General features: G+C 44.0%; 1 pseudogene; it reads left to right on the top strand.

Moving 5' to 3' along the window:
- The first annotated feature begins 2,065 nt into the window (after positions 1-2,065).
- LOC116459755 (AP-3 complex subunit sigma-1-like) lies at positions 2,066-10,495 on the top strand (annotated as a pseudogene).
- The last annotated feature ends 962 nt before the right edge of the window (positions 10,496-11,457 follow it).

Below are 11,457 nucleotides of genomic sequence, written 5' to 3'. Positions count from 1 at the left end.
CCTTCTGAGTGAGAGCTCAGTTCACATGCTCATGAAGGAGGTGTAAACCAAAAATAAATTCCAAGGCCCCCCTGAAAGGGGCCGGGCGGAGACCAAACTACACCGGTCGAGGTCAAGAGATCTTTATTGGAGGTATCGAGCAGAGAAGGAAGAGAAGAGAGAGAGGGCTGCTGGTGTGCTAGGTTTTATATCCCTTGGGCCTACGTGGATTGGGCTAGGGGCAGGCCCAAGGGAAGGCGGGAGATGCTTCTTTCTGATTGGCCCTTCTTTGGCGGGTTCAGACAGTGCCCAGTCAAGGAGGGGAGAAGAACCTGGAACCGGCCCCATCTTAAGGTACGGCGCCATTTAAGGTACCCCATGTTACCTAACATTCCTCCCTTTTTGTTTTCTTAAATGGGGGAAAATGGGTGTCGTGGTTCATCTGGCTGCTTCCTGCTGAGTGGGGGTGCTGTGGGGAGGGGTCACAGGGAGAACTGTCAGGGTTGTGCATGGGGTACAGTATGAGTATGAGGCGAAGCAATAGGGCGCTATACATGAAGACTTCGTTAGACGTGAAGTCCATGAATGTTCCTTGTCCTCCAGTGCCGTGAGCCAGTTGAGGGGCAGGGATGGGTTGGCGATGAGCCAGCTGTCTGAGCGAAGGGTGTTTAAGCTTGCTGTAGCCATCTGGGGTACTAGGGGTAGAGTTTGGTCTGCCCAAAGAGAAAAGAAGATGATAGTTAATTTAGGGTGTGAGGGCAGGCCTACCCCCTCCCCCGCCAATCCTGGGTATCTGTTGCTGGTCGTTGGCCGTTTAAGAGGTCAGCAGGGTGTGAGACTGTCTCTGGAGTCTGCCGTGTCTTCACAAGTCGCTAGGAGCTGGTAGTTTCTGAGGAGAAGCTGGTTAAAGGTTTGGTTAGAGATGGACTGAGTTTTGAGGGAATGGGAAATAGTTATGGTTTGAGTTGGATATGCCCAGGCATTGCTGGGATATATGCCTCCTGTAACTGACTGGGCCCAGACCGGGTCGGCGGGGTTGTCGATATGTATGGCTCGGGAAGAGGGATTGTTTTTAGTGGTATAATATAGGAAGGGGGTGTGTTTGTTTATGTGGGAGCCAGACGGCGAAGTGGAACATGTGGAAAAGAGGGTCCCAGCTGTTTTCTATCATAGTGAGAATAGGGCTGGGAAGAGGGCCCGCCGGCGGAGGAAAGTGTAAAGATGTGAGAGGCGGAAAGCCAGAGAAGAGGACTTAGGAGATGCATGAGAGCGGGGCGTAAGCAGTTTGGTTCTTCGTGTGGTCCAGGTTGGTAGCCGGTTTCAACCGGTTGAGCGGCGACCAGAAGATGAGGTGGAGGGTAGTGGTATGGGGGGGTTCGTCGGCCGGATCAAAGTCGGGAGCGGAAGGAGAGGTTGGTAGCTTGAGAGCAGCGATAAGATGTTGCGGCTTGCAAGGGAGGCAGAGGTTGGGTTTATCCCGTAGAAGAAAGAAGCCATGAACGTAGGGGATCTCTGCCCATTTTCCTGTTCGCTCACAGTAGTTGTAGAGATCTCGGAGAAGGTTGGGATCAAAGGACCCATAAGTGGGCCATCTGTTTTGGTTGTCTAGGGGGTAGGTGGGCCAGTTTTGAGTGCACAATTTAATGAGGCGTGTAGGTTTGAGATCAGCAGCCAAACCCAGGGCTGATAAGTTATTTAAAAGGCATTGTAAGGGAGAGTCGGCTGGCAGGGATGCAGAGGCTCCCATTACGGGAAGAGGGGGGTTTACGGAAATATATGGCAAAGGGCTGGGCAGGTTGTCCCCTACCAGCCGATGACCATGCTGTGAGTCAGACCCTTCGAGTCGGTCGTCACCGAAACGAAAGGACTGAGGGCCTCTAGGAGGCCGAGGGCCGTGGGCCACCTGGTACCAGGATTTTCGGAGCGAGAAAGGGGAAGGGGCCCAGGCCTGGCGAGTGAGGAGGAAAAGGAGGGAACTCTGCTCCCTGGAGGCCGAGTCTAAAATAGGATTTATGGCAGCCGTGTGGGCGGCCGAGGCGGGAGCCGATCGACTGGTCTCGGACACTGGAAGGGGAGACTTACTGAGATGAGGCTGGTGTTGGGCGTAGAGGTTGGCAAACAGGAAAATGAGCGAAGACCGGCCGGGGTCTGGACTGAGCCCGAAAGGGATCAGGGTCCCACCGAGGGGGGTGGGGAGTCCCGATCCGAGTCACGGCACCAATGAAAGGGGCCGGGCGGAGACCAAACTACACCGGTCGCAGTCAAGAGATCTTTATTGGAGGTATTGAGCGGAGAAGGAAGAGAAGAGAGAGAGGGCTGCTGGTGTGCTGGGTTTTATATCCCTTGGGCCTATGTGGATTGGGCTAGGGGCGGGCCCAAGGGAAGGCGGGAGATGCTTCTTTCTGATGGGCCCTCCTTTGGCGGGTTCAGACAGTGCCTGGTCAAGGAGGGGAGAAGAACCCGGAACTGGCCCCATCTTAATGTACGGCACCATTTAAGGTACCCCATGTTGCCTAACACCCCCAACCATCTGAATGGACTTCCTCCTAGGCCAGGGCACTCTAAAATTCAACCTGAAGGACTGGTTCAGGCCATGACAGGAAGTGAGGGTTAGACGTGCCTCATTACACCTCTCTGTCATTAATATCAACACAGACCTTAAGTCTGATGAGAAACATTTATAATCTATTCTCTCTGAAGCCTGCTACCTGGAGGCTTCATCTGCCTGATAAAACTTTTGGTCTCCACCACTGCCTTTGAGATGTACCATCTTTCTGGACAGAACCAATGTATAGCTTAAATGTATTTGATTGATGTCTCACACCTCCCTGAAATGTATAAAACCAAGCTGTGCCCCAACCACCTTGGGCACATGTTCTCAGGATCTCCTGAGGAAGGATTGTGTCACAGGACATGGTCACTCATATTTAGCTCAGAATAAATCTCCTCAAATATTTTACAGAATTTGACTCTTTTAGTCGACAGAGGCCCTCGGCCAGGGACTCAAGAATGTCCAAATCCTGCCTCAGCCCTGCCATCTCCACTTCCTTTGAGGTTCTAGAAGGAGGTTTGCAAGATACAACAGCATGTAAGATACCACAGCAGGAACCCCTTTATTTTCAAGTGGGTTCCTGTAACTGCCTCTTTAGGGATCTTGGTTAAGCTATGCTGCAGCACAAAATTTAGGCTAAGAACATAAGTAGAGTCTTTCTGCCCAGCAGAATTGAGGATTCCTGAAGGTTTAGAGAAATAGAGGAGAGAAAAAAGAGCAAATGTCTCTGCTTAGAAGGCACCTGCTGTCCCAGGAGAAGTAAAAGGGAAAAGTGTACTTTAGTGATCTCTCCCTGTAGCAGAAGTGTGCCATTCACTATTTTAGAATCTAATCAGATTAGCAGCGCCTCTTCTAGGACGGGAGCAAAGATGGAGATTGGAAAAGAAAGACTTTCTCCTGTTTCTTCTTCACCCTACTGTGAGGGAAAGGGCTTTTAAAACTGCATTTGAATTTTAAAAAATAAACAGGATGAGCAGTATTCTCTGCTGTTTTGATGCAGTTAGCATAAATGCTAAGAGATAACAATGAGCAAGGAAAATAACCATTTATTTTCCTTCATCTTTTTTGTAAAGCAATATTTAGTAATCTGCAGTTTTAGCAAAGAAAAAAATTGAAATTCAATTAATGAGTATATAAGAATAGGCCAGGTGTGGTGGCTCACACCTGTAATCCCAGCACTTTGGGAGGCCAAGGCGGGCGGATCACTTGAGGTCAGGAGTTCAAGACCAGCCTGGCCAACATAGAGAATCTCCGTCTCTACTAAAAATACAAAAATTAGCTGGGCGTGGTGGCAGGAGCTTGTAATCCAAGCTACTCAGGAGGCTGAGGCAGGAGAATCGCTTAAACTCAGGAGGCAGAAGTTGCAGTGAGCTGATATGGAGCCACTGCACTCCAGCCTGGGTGACAGAGCGAGACTCCCATCGTCTCAAAAAAAAAAAAAAAAAAAAAAAGAGTATATAAGAATACCAAATAACAATGCAGATGTTTGAAAAGTGAATTTAAGTGTCTAGAACTAGACAAAACACAGCCCTACATCAGAGGCATTTGAACCAGAGCAACTCCATCTTGAATAGGGCCTGGGTAAAGTAAAGCTGAATCCTACTGGACTTCATTCCAGGAGGTTAGGCACTCTAAGTCATAGGATGAGATAGGAGGCCAGCACAAGATATAGGTCACAAAGACGTTGCTGATAAAAACAACGTGATAAAGAAGCGGGCTAAAACCCACTGAAACCAAGATGGCGATGACAGTGACCTCTGGTGGTCCTCATTGCTCATTATATGCTAATTATAATGCATTAGCATGCTAATATACATGCCCACCAGCGCCATAACAGTTTACAAATGTCATGGCAATGTGAAGAAGTTACCCCATATGGTCTAAAAAGGGGAGGAGCCCTCAGCTCTGGGAATTGCCCACCCCTTTCCTGGAAAACTCATGAATAATCCACCCCTTGTTTAGCATATAATCAAGAAATACTAAAAGTATAATTAGTCAAGCAGCCCACGCTGTTGCTCTGTCTATGGAGTAGCCATTCTTTTATTCCTTTACTTAACAAACTTGCTTTCACTATACCGTGTTGACTCGCCTCAAATTCTTTCTCACATGAGGTCTAAGAACCCTCTCTTGGGGTCTGGATCAGGGACCCCTTTCTGGTAACACCTAGAATACTAAAGAAATAAGTATATGTGCTCTGGGTCGCCACAATTATTCTGAGAAATTATAGGACACATAAAGAGAAACCAAAAGACTGAGGGGGAAAAAACTCAACATTTTTTTTTGAGACTGAGTCTTGCTGTGTGGCCCAGGCTGGAGTACAGTGGCACGATCTGGGCTCACTACAACCTCCGCCTCCCGGGTTCAAGTTATTCTCCTGCCTCAGCCTCCCAAGTAGCTGGGATTACAGGCACATGTCACCATGCCCAGCTAATTTTTGTATTTTTAATAGAGGGGTTTTCACTATGCTGGCCAGGATGGTCTCGATCTCTTGACCTTGTGATCTGCCCACCTCGGCCTCCCAAAGTGCTGGGATTATGGGCATGAGCCACCACTTCCAGCCCTCAAAAAAAAATTTTTTTTTTTTTTGAGACAGAATCTCACTCTTTTGCCCAGGCTGGAGTGCAGTGGCACTATCTTGGCTCACTGCAAGCTCCGCCTCCCGGGTTCACACCATTTTCCTGCCTCAGCCTCCCAAGTAGCTGGGACTACAGGCACCCGCCACCGCTCCCAGCTAATTTTTTTGTATTTTTTTAGTAGAGACGGGGTTTCACCGTGTTAGCCAGGATGGTCTCGATCTCCTGACCTCGTGATCCACCCACCTCGGCCTCCCAAAGTGCTGGGATTACAGGCGTGAGCCACCGCGCCTGGCCAAAAATTTTTAAAAAGAGGAGAACGTTTAATCAAAATTGGAATTAGTAAACTTGGAATTGGCTGTTGGTAAATAGTGAACAAACACCACTGTACAAGCACTTTGCAAGGACTTATGTAAGATGAGATGATAATAGAAGCACCCTGTATGTTCTGTGAGCAAACCCTTTCAATTGAGACTCTTAAAAAAAAAAAAATGGGGGGGGTGGGGAGGCACAGTTATGGTGGTAAATCAATGAATAACAGAAATAATTCCAGCAAAATGATGAGCAAAACTCATCATGTCCTTGGAGACAAGATGAAGAAACGTGATAGGTGACTCAGCAGTTTGGACAATCCAAACAGAGTTAATGAATTGATACATCAGGGACAACTTGACCAAGAGTCTCTGTGACATCTCACAAAGCTCTGCCCGATCACTGTCCTGTTTGACAACATTATCAGTAATTTTTATGCTGGCACAGAGGCGTGCTTATCAGGTTTAAAGATCACCCAAAACTAGGAGGGATAGCTAACATAATGGCTTCACTAAAGATTCACAATTACCTCCACAGGCTGGAATCTCAATCTCAAATGTCAACACGTTGACATTTTGACTAGAATAAATGTAAAGGATATTTTTAGATTAAAACAAGTTTTTTTTGTTTGTTTGTTTGTTTGTTTTTTTCAAAAACCAGAAGGGTAGTGACCAGGCTTGGTTGCAACTCATAAAACAAACAAAAAACTTGAAGTTTCTTTTTGAAATGAAGATGAAGTATAGGATGGAAAAAATTAAAGTTTTGATTGATTATTCGTTAAAAGGAACCAGCTCTATAATGCAGCTGTTGAAAAAGTTAATACTGCTTGGGACAAATCATTAAAAACAATAGTAGTCATTTATTGAGAGAGAATTATGAACACTGGCTCTGGAGCTAGACTGGCTGGGTCACACTGGACAAATTCTTTCATCTCTTTGTGACCACATTCCTCCATTTTTAAAATCAGGGTGATACGGTTTCGCTGTGTCCCCACCCAAATCTCATCTTGAATTCCCACGTCTCATGGCAGGGACCCAGTGGGAGGTGATTGAATCATGGGGGCAGATCTTTCCTGTGCTGTTCTCGTGATAGTGAATGGGTTTCATGAGATCTGATGGTATTATAAGGGGGTATTTCCCGGTACAAGCTCTCTTCTCTTGTCTGCCACCATGTGAGATGTGCCTTTCACATTCCACCATGATTATGAGGCCTCCCCAGTCATGTAGAACTGTAAGTCCAATAAACCTCTTTCTTTTGTAAATTCCCCAGTGTCAGGTATGTCTTTATCAGCAGCATGAAAACAGACCAATACAGGGTGGTAAGAATAATACCTACTTAATAGAGCTCTTTTGAATAACTCAACAAGACAATACATATAAAAATTTAGAACAGTGCTCAATAAATGTTAGCTGTTATTGTTCTGTTCCAGACACTTTACACACATTTGTATGTGTATGTATGTGGTTTTTTATTTAATTACATATATTCATTGCAAAGTAATACACATATAAACAATACCAAAAGGTATACACTGAAAAATTGTCCCTTAGTTATCGGTTCTTCTACTGAGAGATTAAATTAAAATGCACCTTTCATTTTTATGTACTAATGGGTGCATTGACTGCACAATGCTCTGCACCTTTTCCTCCCCACATGTTGTGTATCTTGGAGACATTTCCTTGTCAGTATATGTAGATCTATTCCATTCTTCGGTTTTGTTTTTTTTCCCTCTAGAGACATGGGGTTTCACTATGTTGCCCAGACTGGTGTCCAGTTCCTGGGCACAGGTGATCCTCCTGCCTCAGCCTTCCAAGTAGCTGGGACTACAGGTGTGCACCACCACACCTGGCCTATTCCATTGTTTTTAAGCTGCATAGTATTCCACTGTGTAGATGTGCCATAATTTATTTACCAGATCCCCAAACCACAGTTATTTAAGTTCGTATTCAGTCCGTTTTTTTCCACAGACAATGCTGCTATGAACTTCCTTGTGGCTCAGATACTGGAGTCAGATTGTCTGGGTTTAAATACCTGTGCTGTCACTTATTAACTGTGAGCAGGGGTAAATGTCTGAGCTTTACCAACCTTGACTTCATAAAGTGTAAAATAGGGGTAATAATAGTGCCAAACTCATAGGGTTCTTGTAAGGATTAAATGGAGAGTACCTTGCTTGATGCTCCTACATAATAAGCTCTCAATGAACATAAAATACTTCCCTTTTTAACTTTCCAACTTTACATACATTTGAGTTTGTAGAGTGAATTCTTAGAAGTAGAATTACAGATTCAAGGGTGTTCGTTCAAAACTCTGGCAGATATTATCAAATTGTCTTCTGTGTTGGATCATGTTTTCCTCTCTAGATACACACTCTACCTGTCCTGACCCTGCTCTGTACTCCAGGAGGCTATAAATCTCTAGCATCCAGTGTCCATTCAGGACCTCTGTGAGAGATGGGAAGGCAGAAGGAAAGAGCCCCAGGCCTCTGTTTCGCAATGGCTACATTCCCTTACCAGAAGCCAGCTTCCATTAAGCAGCTCCTCCCCAGTGGCTACTAAGTCCACCATGTTCCTTTTTTTAAAACATTTTTTTATTTTTTAATAAGACAGGGTCTCTCTCAGTTGCCCAGGCTGGAGTGCAGTGGTGCAATCACAGCTCACTGTAGCCTTGACCTCCTGGGCTCAGGTGATCCTCCTGCCTCAGCCTCCAGAGTATTTGGGACCACAGGCATCTGCCACTACATCCAGCTAAGTTTTTAAAAAATTATTTGTAGAGACAGAGTCTCCCTGTTTCCCAGGCTGGTCTCAAACTCCTGGACTCAAGCAATCCTCTTCCTTGGCCTGCCAAAGTGTTGGGATTACAGGCATGAGCCACCGAACCTAGTCCCCACCATGTTTCAAGAAAAGCTCTCTCCCTTTGCCCAGTCAGTCAGATCGGGTAGAAACTGTTTCCTGCAGTTGCTTGTCCCTGGATCTTTCACCAGCCCTTGCAGGTTCCCCTAACCCTGAGCGTATCTCTATAAATAATCCTTTTGTTAAACTTCCCTCAGTTACCCTTTCAACATGTCGTCTGACTGGCACACTATCCAATTCACACTCTCACTGCTTCACTATGAGAATATTTGTTTTCCCACACTCTTGCTGATATTGGCATGTCAAATATTTTAAAGGTTTTATATAAAAGACTCTTTTAATTTTTTATTTTTTCTGGGCACCAGTGCCATTATTTATCTTTTATCACAGGTAGTGTTTCCTTTTAAACTGCAGTTTCTTAAAGGCCTTTGCATAAGTATAGATACTTATTATTTCCTCAATATTGTATTAGTTCAATTAAAAATATCAGAAAATTCAGCCAAAATAATATGAAGAACTATTGAAGACATTAAAAACTTTATTCCAGGCCGGGCTCGGTGGCTTGCCCCTGTAATCCCAGCACTTTGGGAGGCCGAGGCAGGCAGATCATGAGTTCAGGAGATCGAGACCATCCTGGTTAACACGGTGAAACCCTGTCTCTACTAAAAATACAAAAAATTAGCCGAGCGCAGTGGTGGGCACCTGTAGTCCCAGCTACTCAGGAGGCTGAGGCAGGAGAATGGCGTGAACCTGGGAGGCGGAGGTTGCAGTGAGCCGAGATCGCGCCACTGCACTCCAGCCTGGGTGACAGAGCAAGACTACATCTCAAAAAAAAAAAACTTTACCCCAGTAAAATTTTTTAGGTGTGATGATGACTTGTGGCTTTGTTTTTTAAATGAGAAAAACCCTTATCTTTAGAGATATCCTCTAAAATAATTACAAGTAAAATGGTATGATATATTAGATTTACTTCAAAATTCTCCAGAAAAATAGACAATGAGTGTGGGGAATACATGGAAGAAGACTGGGAAAATGTAGGTAATTGTTGAAAGCAGGTGATGGGTATGTGGTGTATCATTATATCCACTGTTTGCCATTCTGTTCCCATTCATTATCTCCACCTTTATGTGCTAAAAGTCCCAAAATAGAAATAAACCAACAAACAAAGCCAATAGCAACAATAAACAAAGAAATAAAAAGACAACTAAACATCCAAGTTGAGAAGAAGGATAGCCAGTGAGATCCTCAGGTGGGGCAGCTGCTCCAGCACTGCCCAGCCAGGATCAAGGTGACTGTCACCTTCAAAAACCACAGGAGGCCACAGCTCTCCAGGTTCCACCAGCTCTACAGTGAAGACACACAACGGCAAATCAGGGAGACTTTCCACTTGGTATTTAAGAGAGATGAAAATGTTTGTAAGTTTCTAGAAGGAGGATTATTAATTAGAGGATACGACAACAAACTGATTTCTAGACCTCACATAATAACATATTTTGTCTTCTGTGTGGGTTCTTCAGAAAATGAACTTGGTGTTTTAGATCTGAGTATTTGTGGAAAGATTAGGCAAGTGTTTTTGAAAATGTCTGTGAACTGGATTTCATCTTCCATGTGGCTCACATTATTCTTGTAGAAATGATATTGGGGGAATGGTATTAGAGACTTTATTAGTTTGTTTTCACACTGCTATAAAGACATACCCGAGACTGGGTAATTTATAAAGAAAAGACATTGAATTGACTCACTGTTTCATATGGCTGAGGAGGCCTTGGGAAACTTACAATCATGATGGAAGGGGAAGCAAGCACGTCTTACATGGTGGCAGGAGAGAGCTAAGAGCGAAAGGGGAAGAGATCCTTATAAAACCATCAGATCTCATGAGAACTCACTCACTATCATGAGAACAGCATGGGGGAACCTCCCCCATGATCCAATTACCTCCTTCCCTTGACATGTGGGGATTACGGGTCCCTCCCTTGATCTGTGGGGATTACAATTTGAGACGAAATTTGGGTGGGGACACAGAGTCAAACCAGATCAGAGACCAACAAGAATGAGCTTGTTACACAAATTAATGTCCAAAATAAGCTGAAAAAAACAAAGGTTGGCTTTACAGGAACCTAGCAGCCCATGCTGTATCAGCTGTATAGAATATAAACCTTCCCAAGAGTCCAAGAAACATTAACACTGGTGACATCAGTATAAAAGTGCCAAACCTGCCCTCTTTTAGATAAAAAATTTAAAAGACTATTTTCAGTAAAATCCAGGGGAAAAGGTCATCCAAGTTTACCTTGTAGTCGTTTACCAAAAATAAAAGAGAGTCTTAACTTTTGCTCTTGGATTTAAGTCAAGGTACTGTACAGAAGTTATATAAAATCGGTATGTGAAGTTCAATGTACCTTTTCTTGTTCAGTGATTTTTAAAGAAATCAAATAGTTCCAGTGTGATTTGTTTTCTTTTCTAAACTGTCTTTCTATGCCCACCAAAGCCATTCCTTATATATTGGCTACTATGATATTTTGAAAAGTGTTTGTGATATTTCGTTATGTATCACCCAAAACATTGGTATTTTGTATGGATTACAAGTGCAGCATTCCTTAAGTCTTTCTGCTATTTGTCATGATTGTCCCTTAAAGAACCAAGTGTATATTGTGTGATATTATGATTTTTTCCTTTTTTCTTTTTCTTTTTTTTTTTTTTTGAGACAAAGTCTCACTCTGTCACCCAGGCTGGAGTGCCATGGCGTGATCTCAGCTCACTGCAACCACCACCTCCTAGGTTCAAGAGATTCTCATGCCTCAGCCTCCCAAATAGCTGGGATTACAGGCATGAACCATCATGCCCAGCTAATTTTTGTATTTTTAGTAGAGACAGGGTTGGCTAGGCTGGTCTTGAACTCCTGACCTCAAGTGATCTGCCTACCTGGACCTCCTAAATTGCTAGGATTACAGGCATGAACCACTACACCTGGCCTGACCTTTTCTCTTAGTTTAAATAAACTCCAATATAAAAATTCAAGTGAAACAATTTTTATAGGTCTATAACACAATATTATCTGCAGTCCATTAGATTAGGTATGGCTGTGAACATTTAATCATAACTTTCAGTTGCAATTTTATGTTCACATCATATTTAGATATCTCTCAATATTTTTAAAAGAAAATTTTCAACCATATATGGCTGGTCCACAGATTTG

Source organism: Hylobates moloch, unplaced genomic scaffold, assembly GCF_009828535.3.
Source record: "Hylobates moloch isolate HMO894 unplaced genomic scaffold, HMol_V3 SCAFFOLD_20, whole genome shotgun sequence".
In the NCBI taxonomy this organism is placed as follows: domain Eukaryota; kingdom Metazoa; phylum Chordata; class Mammalia; order Primates; family Hylobatidae; genus Hylobates; species Hylobates moloch.
Note: the sequence above shows the minus strand (reverse complement) of the source record. Positions and strands in the feature narration are given on the sequence as shown.